General features: G+C 37.6%; 1 protein-coding gene across 4 annotated transcripts in view; it reads left to right on the top strand.

Moving 5' to 3' along the window:
- ZNF608 (zinc finger protein 608) overlaps positions 1-12,500 on the top strand; it is an 84,546-nt gene that overhangs the window by 37,813 nt on the left and 34,233 nt on the right. The window lies entirely within an intron of this gene.

Genomic DNA, 12,500 nt, shown 5'->3' with positions numbered 1-12,500 from the left:
AGATTGATTTCTTTAATATCCTTTGAAGACATTTGTCCGAGTAGGAGTGCTGGAGAACTTTGGGGAGCACTAAACGTTGATTTGCTATGATTTTCTATGATTTAGAGCAAAGTAAGTAGGAAGAGGATTACGCTGTGATATGCAGATTTTTCCATTCTGGATTTCAAAAGCTCATTATTAAAATACCAGCTTTCTCCTGCTAAAAATAATGCATGTGTACACTATGCTTCTGCAATTTTTCATTTAATACCAGATGTTTTCGTTTATAGCTGTGTGAAAATCTTTCTTTTGAGGATTATTTAATTTTTAGTGATCTACCTCCCTCAACAGTGAAAAAAAGATTATTTACAAAATGATAATATGACAGAATACAGCGATGCGGTGCTTCATGATAAATCCTGACATGCTTCAGACCATATGCACAATGGCATTTCGTCCTTTGCAGTGATATATAAGATCTCACCAAAGTGCTCTATGCTGTCCTCTCAAAAATCAATAGAGAGAGTCAGATTTACTTGCTTTTATATGCTTTCATCCATCCATCTTTCTCTCTCTGTATGTCTACAGCAGATTCATAAGGTAGATTGATCCTTTTAGATTGTTTTTAAAGCACAGTATAAATTCTGGTTTAAAATATCCCTGCAGAGATGACTGCCCTTAGCAACTCCAATCTTTCTTGACTGGCCTGTATTAACCAGAGTTGGAATGTGTGGGTGTTAACTGTGTTGACATGAAAGAGCAGTAGCTGTTAATAGTGTTATTCTTGCTGAATAAACTAAACTTCTGACCCCCACTGAATTTAAGAGGCCTTCCTTGCGAAAGGTTTGGCACCAGAAATGAAGTATTAAAAAAAGTGCATTCTGGTTAGGGTGACATTCCATTTACCAGTATCTCAGCACTCTAATGGTTTAAAAACTCTTGTTAGTTAATGGAAGTGGACTCCCTTAGCCTTTTCCTAGTTTTGTCTAAAACAATATTCTGAAAAAACTCAATTCAGTGATGGCATGTTTGAGTGAAACTGTTATGAGTGCTCCTGTTTTCATAGCTCTACACTCTCTGTGAACACTAAAGCTATGAGTGACTACAAATATAGATAAAATGGGATTCTAAAATGCTCTAGAAATGTAGCCGGAGTGTAGATTAAGCAACTGATGATAGTTGATATGATATCATATTGTGTGGTTTGTACCATGCTCTGTTTGAGTGTTTCAGACCCTGCTGACTGAAGAAAATAACACAAATTTGACTGTTTTATCCCAGAGTCCGCAATCAACACTGTATTAAGAAAAATGAGTTCCTAATGATGATTTTTACGTTTTAATTAAGTTTTGATGTTTGGAGCACATATATATTTACGTGTTTTCAAACTTCATGACATGTTCATGAAAGCAGCTATATAAAAGCTCACATGGGGCCATTTCTGCCAAATTCTAGGAAACAGCATACAGGGTCTTCTTTTTACCTTTAACAGAAAAAAAATATTATCAGATACTAATTTTCTCAAGTTCTAATTTTGACTTTAGGGTAGAACACAACCTTTCCTGAACTGGTGTAAATCCACCTTACTTTAACCAAAGTCTTTGTAAATAGGCACATCTAAAACCATCTGGACGTTCATGATGACATACAAATTTTTTTGTGATTTTCATGTGTTTCTTTAGTTTTCACTCCCTTTGCTGCTTTCCAGAAGTAAATAAAAATACCCATGCAAACTGACATTTCTCTGGCTGTCTACATATCCCATAGCTTCTTAACATAAAACAATTTCAAGAAGCTAAGGAAGGTATGAGCATTTCTAATCCTGGCTTGTGTTTTGAGATATTTGAATTGTTTTGTATCTACATTAGCCGCTCTGTAAAATGAGTTGTGATGTGGTAAGGATAGGCTTGTAGGCTGGCTGCATACTCCTAGGAACCAAATGTGCTGCTGAGCAGCCTTTGTTTGCTGCAGCACCTAGTTGTGGGAATGCAAATACAGAAAGGATGTGGTGAATCACAGTTATTGCAACAAGAATTGTAGCCTGAGTGGAGAAAGATAAAATGAAATCGTTTATGCAGAACTCATTATTAGCATAAATGTAAAACATATTTCATAAAAGAGAAGGTATATCCTGAGAATTCCTGTTATGAAGCTATCTGAAGGAACCAGTTTTCTTTTGTATATGTTGAGCAAGTTGTCACAATCTGTTGCATTTGTTCTTTGAGGTCAGAAAAACGATGATGTTCAGGCTTATGAGTCATATTTTTAAGATAATCACTTCAAGAGTGGGGGGCAAGGGAGAAAGCAACATTGCATTTCAGACAAAATTCTGAAAGATCAAAAAGGGCATTTTAATAGCTCTTTTCATTACTTCCACACCACTTTTATTTAGTTGACTTGATTTAATAAATCAGACAGACCATTTTTCCCAGAGTGCTTTAATCTTTAGAGGTGTAGAGGGCAGCTGGCATCTGAAGTCTGTGATATTTAATTACAAGGGGTGGTAACTAACCATAGGTGGTTACTCTTAAATTGACTGAGTTGACATGGATATCACATGGGCATTTCTCAGTTGCTCCACTAAGCTGTGTAGTGTTTAATTGCAAATATGTATGCCATAGGCATTTTCATCTGCGTAACAACCTTGTTTGGATATACCTTGGTAGTGTGTCCAAAGTGGTGGTAATGGCTGTGAAACAGAGCACTGAAGGGACTGTCTGAGTCTATCCTGTGGGAGAGGAAAGAGAAATTATTATGTGAGCAAGTCAAGCTGAAATTGGCAGCTGATGTGGATATTTGACACCAGCTATCTGCAGTGAAAGTCCTTCACAGAGAGCAGCTTGGTAGTGTTGACTGGAGTGTGTGTTTTGGTTTGTTTGGTTATTCTGATCTTCTGGGAAACAGCTGCTAAAACTCTCTATTGCTATACTGAGAAAAAAGTTTATCTTGAATCGGGTACTTGCTAAATTGTGTGATTATCTTCTGGGAAAACAATTTCTAAGTGAGCAATAACTGCTTCTTACTGCCTGGAGGAAATAAAATGACCCAGAAAAAAAGGGAAACCACCAACCAACTTTCTAAATTGCTTAGAGCTCCCGTTTTTGTTCAGCTTCTCACGCACAGTTGCCCTGGGTCACGTCCTGGTTTTAGTTCTGCATCTAGTAGTAGAGTCTGCCTTTAGGTGGGAACCAGTAGTTCTGATGATGTCTTCTTTTCCCGAAAACTGCGTAGGAGACAGCCCTTGCTGCCTTTGTGTGCAGAAAAAGCTGTCTGCATGTGGTGACATTCTTCCTCTTTGTGCAGAACAGGTGCAACTTGCTGTTGTACAGTAACAAATAACGGGGAAATTAGTTGTGTTTTTTAATCAGTGTTAGCTTGTTGGTCTTTATAACCTGAGATTGTTGCCAAGTAGAAGAAATAGGAATCTGCTGGTTTGCTGAAGCCTGAGGGGATCATTTCTAGGGTATTCCAAATTTGTCATAACATCAGTTCTGACACTATTTTGCAGAATTTTTAGAGAAATTTCGTAGTAAGGAGAAGGCTTAGATGACAAAGAGGCATGCTGGTATTTGTTGTGTATATGGTTTTCCAGCCTGCCACTTTTGCAACTAATATGCATTGTTTGTTTTGAAAATGTTATCTGTTGTGCAGAGCTGATGTGGGTTCCTCTCTACCTTACTATATGGTTGTAGTTTTGCAAAGACTACTTTAAAACAACAGTCTGTTTTAAATAGCTTTGTTTAGATACGTGTTTGTACATGTGTGTGTAAGTAAGGGTGTGTATGTGTCAACAGAAATAGAGTTAGAAGAATGAGTAGTCTGGCTGTCTGTTATTCCTGTTAGCAATTTTTGTGGTTTAGCAACTTACTTTTTTAAATACAGAGGCATGATCAAACAATGAAACTTGTAATGGTGAAAGCCATTACAAGTCAAACATATAAGGAAACAAATGTAGAAATTAGAGATTTTTATCAAAGAACATTACAACAATTCATAGAAATTTAGAGAAACATGTTAAATCACACTTTTGTCTTGAACTCACGCAAGATTTATTGAGAGGCAATATGCTTTATTAAACCAAGTGATACAGTTGTAAAGAACCGGTTCACTTTTATACTGCATGCATTTACATTTCTGTGTGATGTAGACCATTGACTTGCTGGGTACAAGGGTTGGGTATTGTTAACCACCATATTTAATTCAGAATTGTCTATTTATACAGCAGAAGCATAAAGATAACTACTGCTCAAAAATCAGGCTTTGTTATGTCCACGTTACAGAGAAATGGTCTGTGGAATAAGTAGGGGTTTTGGCTAGCTACATTAACAGAACACTTAAAATCCAGTTGTTTTCTCCTGCTGCATGGGTGTTTGCTGACCCAGTATGGAACATCGCCCACTATCCAAATGCCATCTGTCAAGAAAAAGCCTTTACATGTATTTATATTTTTACATACTATGTTTAATTTTTGCTCTTTCTACTGTATGGGATGCCAGACCCAGTAAATCGGTGGATTTAAGGAAGCCTTAAATATGTGATTTTTTATAGACTTCCAGCTGTCTCATTGTATTATCTCAGGCACTTGGAGTCTGACATGTATTATGTGTTGCATAGAAACTTGTAGCAGAAGAGATATGCTCTGCATCTCACAGTGGAAAGCCGCAGTCTTGTAAAAAAATGTTTGTGGTTTGTGGGAGCTCTACCTACTTTACAGAAGGAATCTGGGATGTACACAGACTGAAACAAGTTTTAAGAGTTGTAGGATTCAGACTACAGGATGGATTTAGCTGTAGTTTAACCAAGATTTGTCATGTCTAAAGAGGCCATTTTGATCATCTCAGCTGTTTGTCTGACCTTATCAGAGTATGCACTTGTTCAGGGACATAAATTCTGGCATTGTCCTGTAACTGGCTTCTACACTGTTTCTTGTGAATTTCCTTGAAACAGTGTTAGAGCCAAGGAGTGCCTACTACTTGTAGCCCATTTTATGCCATTTTCATCTAAAGTAAATGAAGCAAATAGTAATTTTAGAGTATCCACAGAAGCCCTTCAATTGGTTTTAAACCATTGGGACAGACTTTATGAACCAGGTGCACATGGTTGTGATGTGGCTTCAGTGAATTGCCCTGAATCAGCTGGGTCACAATAACCAAACCTTTGCAGGCACTTTGTTCTCAGCAAACAGTACATAAATCATGGCAGTATAAACATCAGTGAAGCAGAAATTCAAAATAGGTTATGGATGGTCCCTGCTGGCAGAGGAAGGGAGATGGAAGATATTTTTGACCTTCTTGAGTTTTAATTTTGATTCTGTTGCAAAGAGCTCCTTTTCCCAAAAGTTTCAATTAGTCATTCATATAAATTTAAGTTTGAAGCTGTTTGATTAGGTGATGTAAAGCACCATAGATTAGGGAAGAGCTGTAAAAAGAAAAAAAAAATGAGGTGAAAACAGAACCTTTGTTAATTTCCAGGCTAAGTGCAGCAGAGAAGTTAAGCTAGCTCATCACCCTTTCCATTTCTTCCCAATACCATTGCTTCAGATTTTTGAAGACTGCAGACCAACACTGGAAGAAAAGCACTTAGGAAATTTGTGCTGTTAAATGTTAAATTTGGTATTTAAATGTCAGCATTCCTTCTTGAACATAAACACCCCACAGGGTCTAGCCAGTGATAGTCCTAGAGATTTGTTTAGAGAGGCTGTAGGCCTCTGTTGCATGGAGGAATGTGTGGTTTCTGTATTGCATAGTGCTTCTCTTGTTGGTCCACTCTTAATATACTCATGTAATGCCAAGCAAAGTGTAGCCACAATGCAGTCCCAATAACTGACCAAAAACATCAGAAGTGTCTTATTTACCCTGGGTACTAACAGGCAGCTTATCTAAAGGGACCTGGCAAATACCACATTTTCCAACTGAGTGAGAATCTGGGTATAATTCTCTTAGTATAACCCAAAGCAGAGAATGAAAAAACTTAACAAATTCCAGACAGTGCTTACATAAAACTCTGCATATTGCCAGACTCCTACAGAGGAAGACTCCCTGCACTGCTTGTACATACATAGAAAATTATCCCTTCTACAAACAAGCATATGGGGGCAGGGAGGGTGCCTAGAAAAAGGAAGGAGGATAATTGAGATTGGAAACATTTGCTTCGAGCTATTTGAATGTGAAACTGAGCCTGCTCAAGCAGTGAGGTTATGAGCACTGAAGGAGCTGCTTCAAGAAAAGCAACAGTTTTGAGCATTTATTGCTTAGAAGCAAAATCTCTGTAGCAGCAGATTGCTTAGAAGTGAGACTGTTCCAGTACGAAATACTTGGAACATGTGATGTTTGGATTCGTAGATAGCAGGGGGAGAGATGACTGCTAATGAAGTGTGTGTGCATCCAAGTGTTTCCTTACTAAATAAATACCACTGGGGTAGGGAATGAAAGCGCAACTGTAATGGCATCTTTAGCTCGTGTGCTTCAGGGAGTAACCCACTTATTTAAATATGTTCTCTCGGTCAGTATTAATTTTGTACGTAGTTTAAATAGTTAGGACAAGCTGTTGTATTCCAGTTTTGCTACACTCCTAATCAGCACCAATTTGGTGCGGTAGTGAATGAGAGGTTCTCTCTGTTGATAAGACTGTATGTTTTTACTAATATAGATTAATATAAATTTAAAAAGTAATCCTTTTTCTCCACTGTTTGAAGCTACGTCATGAAAAGCTGCTTTTGGCTTCGGGACTAATTTTCCAGTGTCAGATCAGTGGCTGGCCTAACAAGCAGCTTTTCAGTTTTAAAAGAAAGAGTAGACACATTTTGGTATCCTGAGGCATATTTGTAATTCTTTCTAGTTGCTACTGGTGTAGTAGTAACTAGCTACTAATCTGGAATTTTTGGTGGTAAGTAGCAATCCAAAAAGCAGAAGGAAAAACTTAATTAAAAATTTTTCACAGTGAAGAGCCCTTTGACCTTCAGGGTTAATAAAAGATTACTGCTTATGTTTTTGCTCTAGAAGAGGGAGTCAGGAAACACACAGGTTGAAAATGTAGAGGGTGAGGGAGAAGAAAAAGAATATATATAAAAATGAAAAGCTCAAGGGAAACAGCTTTCTTGATTTAGTCTGAGAAAGTAGGTCTGGATTTACAAAAGGTGTTGCAATGGAAAGCACAATGGAAGTTCATCAATTTTATATCCCCAAGTGCTATGAAATTTCGGGTAATAAAATCCCCTAGAAACATCTGGGTTGAAAAACAAAAGACCAGTATTAGAGCATTTTGCTTTAATTTGGGTTTTCTTTTTGTTTTGTTTTGGTGGTTTGTTTTGTTTTTGTTTTTAAGGAGTATCAACTAAAGCAAAACGCACTTCCATCACAATTAGGACTGGTTTGAGTATACTAGCTGTAAATTTAAATCTTAATAGAACCTAAAGGGGATATAGCTATGGAAATAAATGACTGTAGAATTAATTTTTAAGGGCAGATTTTTTTTTTTACCATACTTGTTAAAGATCTAATAAGAATAAAGAAAAATATTTAAGAAAAGCCTTAAGCACCTTCTTTTCACCTACTATTTTCTTTTCCTTCTGTTTTACGATGTCAGTTAAGTTTATTTGGGATGTTTACTAGGCCTTCACTTGGGTCAGTACTTCATGTATTTAAGTGATTTTGGTTTTTTTGAGTTTTGGTTTTTCTGTTTGAGTGTTAGAGGACGATCTGGCTATTTGCTATTTCTGTAGTAATTTAGCTAACAGTATAACAATCTCCGTTAATAAAATAGAATTAACAATAGTTGTCAGGAGATGGCAGTTCTGTCACCAGTCCCTAACACTGAAAATAAGTGTTGTGGAAAATCAGTTTCAAGCAGGGGTGGTTCCCAATCAATTTTCAATTAATCTAGAGGTGGGTTTTTTTTCCCCCCATCACTTAAAACGTCTTCTTCTAAGTCGGTTGAAGCAATAATTATGCTTTACTGCCTGTTTACTTTCCCCTGCAGTGACCGAACCTGTACTTCTTAACCTTGCATTCATATTGAGCTGGCTTTCGTGGATCTTTGAAAGCCCTGAGGCTATGTGACCCGCTCTAGCTGGGATTTAGAAACAGTAAGAGTCTCAGGTTTCACTAAAAGAGCTGATTTCCTTCGGGAAGAGAGAAACTGATGTCAGCATTTAGCAGAGTGGGAAGAGAGAAACTGATGTCAGCATTTAGCAGAGTATGACATATAGTGTGTTACGGATTTTAAAAAGAAGCTTACTTTCTAGGTTATTCTCTATAATTTTCTGAAAGTCCTAAAAGACAAGACTGTAGGTTCTGTGGAGAAAGTTTTCTAATAAATTAATATTGAGGGATTTTGTTCAAATGTCACTTCACCTTAACTGTGAAGGCAGTACAAGTTTGTCAGCATCCAGACCAATTTTACCCAGAAGAATCACTAGCTGTTGATAGAATTCATATAGCTTCACACTAGGAAGAATCACTGGTTACAAGACTGAGCAATTAAAAAAAGTTAAGAGAAAAAAAAAAAAATCAACAAAAAAAACGGCTCCCAGGTTCCAGCAATTTCTGGCCAGATGTCTTTATTTAGAAGTGATATAAGCAGAAGGAAGGCAAATAGATGCTACTAATGTTCATTCCTTTAGTGAAGATCAGATTATTTTTTGCTGAATGCTGGAGAGAATGGCATGCCCACAGTTTCACACATTTTAAAAAGTCTGTCATTTTTCTGTTGTTGTGTGAAAGAAAGAAAAAATTTTCCTTGATATTTTTATAAAAATTTAAAATTCAACATTTTTAAGCACGTGTGATTCTTCAATGGAAAAATAATTTAGTCCTTTGCCAGTATCTAATTTCTGAGATTTTTCATCTTCATCAAGTTTTTGCAAATCCCATGTGGGCCCCATTTCTTTCACAGTGCGGGTTACTTAAGATGGGAGTGAAAGGTCTAGGGTCTGAAACATAATTATATAGAAGTATGTATCCCTAAAGCTGGACAGACTGGTTTCCTTGAACTTTCTTTATTCCAGCACCTAAACTTCTGTGGGCCTCAGCTGCTGCCCTGTTGTGCCAAGGTACTGCCATATTCTGAACAGGGAAGTTGTAGGTGCCAACCTACAACTGACTTGAGATGGGTTTTGAATGACTGCACCTCCCCTGCAGACACCTTCCTATTGACAGTGAGGGTGAAGTTGTGTAACATTTTAGTAATTTAATTGATGGTACTCATTGAAGGCTCTTCTGCAAGAACTGACAGTCCGTTTCTCCCTCAGATAAGGATTAAAGGTAGCACAGAGGTCCAGATTTAGTAATGGATGCATTTTCATATGAAATATGAATGGATAGGCTAATGCTATTTATTTTTACTTTGATTCTGCCCACACAAGTGCCACATGAAATTAGTATAAATGAGGGGGAAGAGGGACTCTTGAGGGGCAGGAGTAAATCTGTAGTTGGTTTTGCTTCAAGGCAGTAGGTGGTGATTGCATTACAAATGATTCTGTTGGTCTAGACAAGCAAGTGACAGGAAATAACTTGGAGAAAATGTTTTTCTATCTCCAAAGCATTATCTTTGAGAAGTGCAGTTAGTAATGCTGTTGTGAAAAGAAACCTCCATTTGGACAGACAGCTTGATGCAGGCAAAGCTGCTAATTTGTTTTCAGCATCAAGGAGATTTAGAGTCTTTGCATCTTTGGCGGTAACACACAATGTAATTATCTCCTTTCCCCTTAATCTTCAGTCTAGATGCATTGGCTTAATGTGGCTAGGAGAGGGCTGGAATGTTGACTGAATTAGCTGCACCAGATAGCTTACCCTAACAGGTGAGGAGAAGTTATTCCAGCGCTCTTGACTTTGTAGTATGAGAGAAGAGCACTGGCTGTTCTTTTCATCATTGCATCTGGTGGCAGAAATCCTTTTAAGCAGAATGAAAAATAAATTGTGGGGTATGAAAAGGAGGTGACAGAACTAATGTTCTTGCACTGGCAACATTACTGAGCTATTAGAGGCTCTCTGTAAATAACAGCTTTGCTTTCATCTATTTTCTGCCTCTTTCTTTCACAGAAGTAATTTTGTAACACTACAATTTTTAAGTACTGCAAAAAAAGCTAACTGTGCACCAGGAGATCTGTTTGCATTCCTGTTATTCAGTTTGGCATTGTTGGTGGGCAGCAGCTGCTTAACGCTTTTGGAATATGTGCCATTAATATACCACTGGTTAAAACTAGCTCAATTCACTAAAACTACAGTCTTCAGTAAAGGGATGTAGCACATCATTGAGCAATTAAATTATTTAGTCAATCCAGTGGTTAAGCTTGGGTCAGCTTTGAAGGGTAAATTTCATTGCTGGGATACATTCTTGGCTATGAATGAATGCATGAATAATCTGTCTTTGAACCTTAAGATGCACAATAGACACAATAACTCTTGAGTTGAACTCTTGAGAGTGGGCTGATTTATGGGCAGCTGTTGAAAGTGCTCCTAGTCAAGTTATTTTTTAATCTGTGAAGTAGAAACCTGTAGTGTATTAATTACTGTATACCATTCCAGTAGTAGGCAGAAAAAAGGCTGTGCAAGTTTTTATGACGGGTTTTTAATTTATAAATTAAAGATTAAAAGGAAAAAGTAATGATTTTGACATGGTAGATTGCCATAAAATGAAAATCACTTGTCAGGGCTCCAGCAGACAAATAGCTGAAGGCATTGTTGACCTCAGCTGCTCAGCCAGTTGATCTGTGTGAGCTGGTTTAGCAGAGGCAGCAGCGGGACTGCGCGTGCTCCCGGTGCCAGCAAGTTCGCAGACCTGCGTCAGCCAGCGCTAATTTCATTTACTTTAATGCTGTGATTGCAGACGGCCAAGGAGCTGACACACATTTATTTCTACCTTCCATTTCTTCTACCATTTGATGCACATTTATTTCTGCCTTCCCGGTTTCAAGGTCCAGAGGCTCAAGCAGAGGGCAGGCACTAATGTACAGGAGGGTGTAGCATTCCCTGCACCAAGATTTGGCCACGTTGGTCTGCTGGAGGGCACTGTTTACTGGAAGGGTCAAGAGGTCCCTTTTGTGACCAGCAGTAGTGACTTGGCATGGCACCTTTTCAGCGCTGGCGGGATTGAACTCTCCTTGTCTCAGTACCCCTTTCTGAACTATTGTGTCTACATTACATGGTGTTTACAAGGTTTACTGGTTGTTGTAAGGCATTCTGAGTTATTAAAATTGTGTCATGGCAGTTGGGTTTTTTTGGGAGTTCTGAGATTAGTTACAGAAGGAGAAATTTGATTTTATTTTTTTTCAGCTAACAGGCCAAACAGATGGGAAAGCAGACCTGGAGTGGTTTTGCTGGCTGGCTGCCACGATTCTGTAAATTTTGATTTGTATGGATATGTAACAGTTTTATTTTTCCCTTTTTAGAAATGTATGCCTGTAAGTCTTTGGGAAATTAATCACTGGCTTCCTGTGAAACGTGCACTTGTAAAACAAATGTTGTAGCAGCGTGCCATGCAGACCCTGTGTTGTATCAATTAGGAAATGTGACATCAGCAAACTCCATAGACTGTCAAAGGCTAAAGCACTTTTCAAAGCATCGTTCATTCACAGCTCTCCAGAGAAAGAATTGAAAAATGACAGAAATTTGCACTGCAGTTCAGTACAATTTTATTGTTTTTCTTTGCTATTCAAAAGGTACAGAGCTTATAATTCTGCCCAAATGAGATTTTTAATACCATTTGACCTTGCACTATTTTATATTTGAAATTAACAAGGCATTCATATTTTCAGAATCTGTAGTAATAACCAAGTGTGAGGTGATCAAAACTTGGATATCCTAAATTTAAAGTTGCAAGGGAGAAAGAAGAAAAATACAACCCATGATTCACCTTTGGTCTGTCCCTCACCACTTCATGCTACTCTTGGCACCCCCTCACCAGAACAACCTGCAAGCAAAAGTTACTAAAACTTTTATTAACCGTGGTATTGATGATGATGTAGCTACTAATTACACACCAAGAAGGCTACATTTAACAGTAAAAAATGCTAGAAATTTAAGCACATGACTGACAGTCTGGGTCATAGTCCTTTTTATTTTTTTTTGTCGCTTTTTCCCTGGAAATTTTAAGAACTGAGTTTTTTACTGCTCACTCAGCATTTGTATCTTTGAGATCAAAAGGCCTTTCCTTCAAAGAGTTTCATGTTGTTATTTAAATGGTAATTGGATCTATCCTCAGTTCGACTGTGAGTATTTTAACTTCAGCAGACTTGAGATTTTCATTATTTTCAGTTCTGTGCTTCTAATAGAGAAGGTGATGTGGGCAATGACAAAGATTAATTGCAAATTTGGAAGCTGGTTGCTAGTGTTAGAGTTTAGGAAGTCACATAGACTATTTAAACAACATGTGCTCCAAAATGAATGGTTTTGCTGCTCAAATAATTTGTCCCTTCTTTACTGGTGACTTTTGCTTCTAGAGTACTTCCTTTCTGACAGAGTCATGTTTCTGTACAGTGTGGACTATGAAGTATATATAAATTATGGGATTTTTAAACTATTTGC

This window comes from Motacilla alba, chromosome Z (genome assembly GCF_015832195.1).
Source record: "Motacilla alba alba isolate MOTALB_02 chromosome Z, Motacilla_alba_V1.0_pri, whole genome shotgun sequence".
Lineage (NCBI taxonomy): Eukaryota > Metazoa > Chordata > Aves > Passeriformes > Motacillidae > Motacilla > Motacilla alba.
The sequence above is the reverse complement of the archived record's forward strand: the minus strand, read 5'-3'. Positions and strand labels throughout refer to the sequence as shown.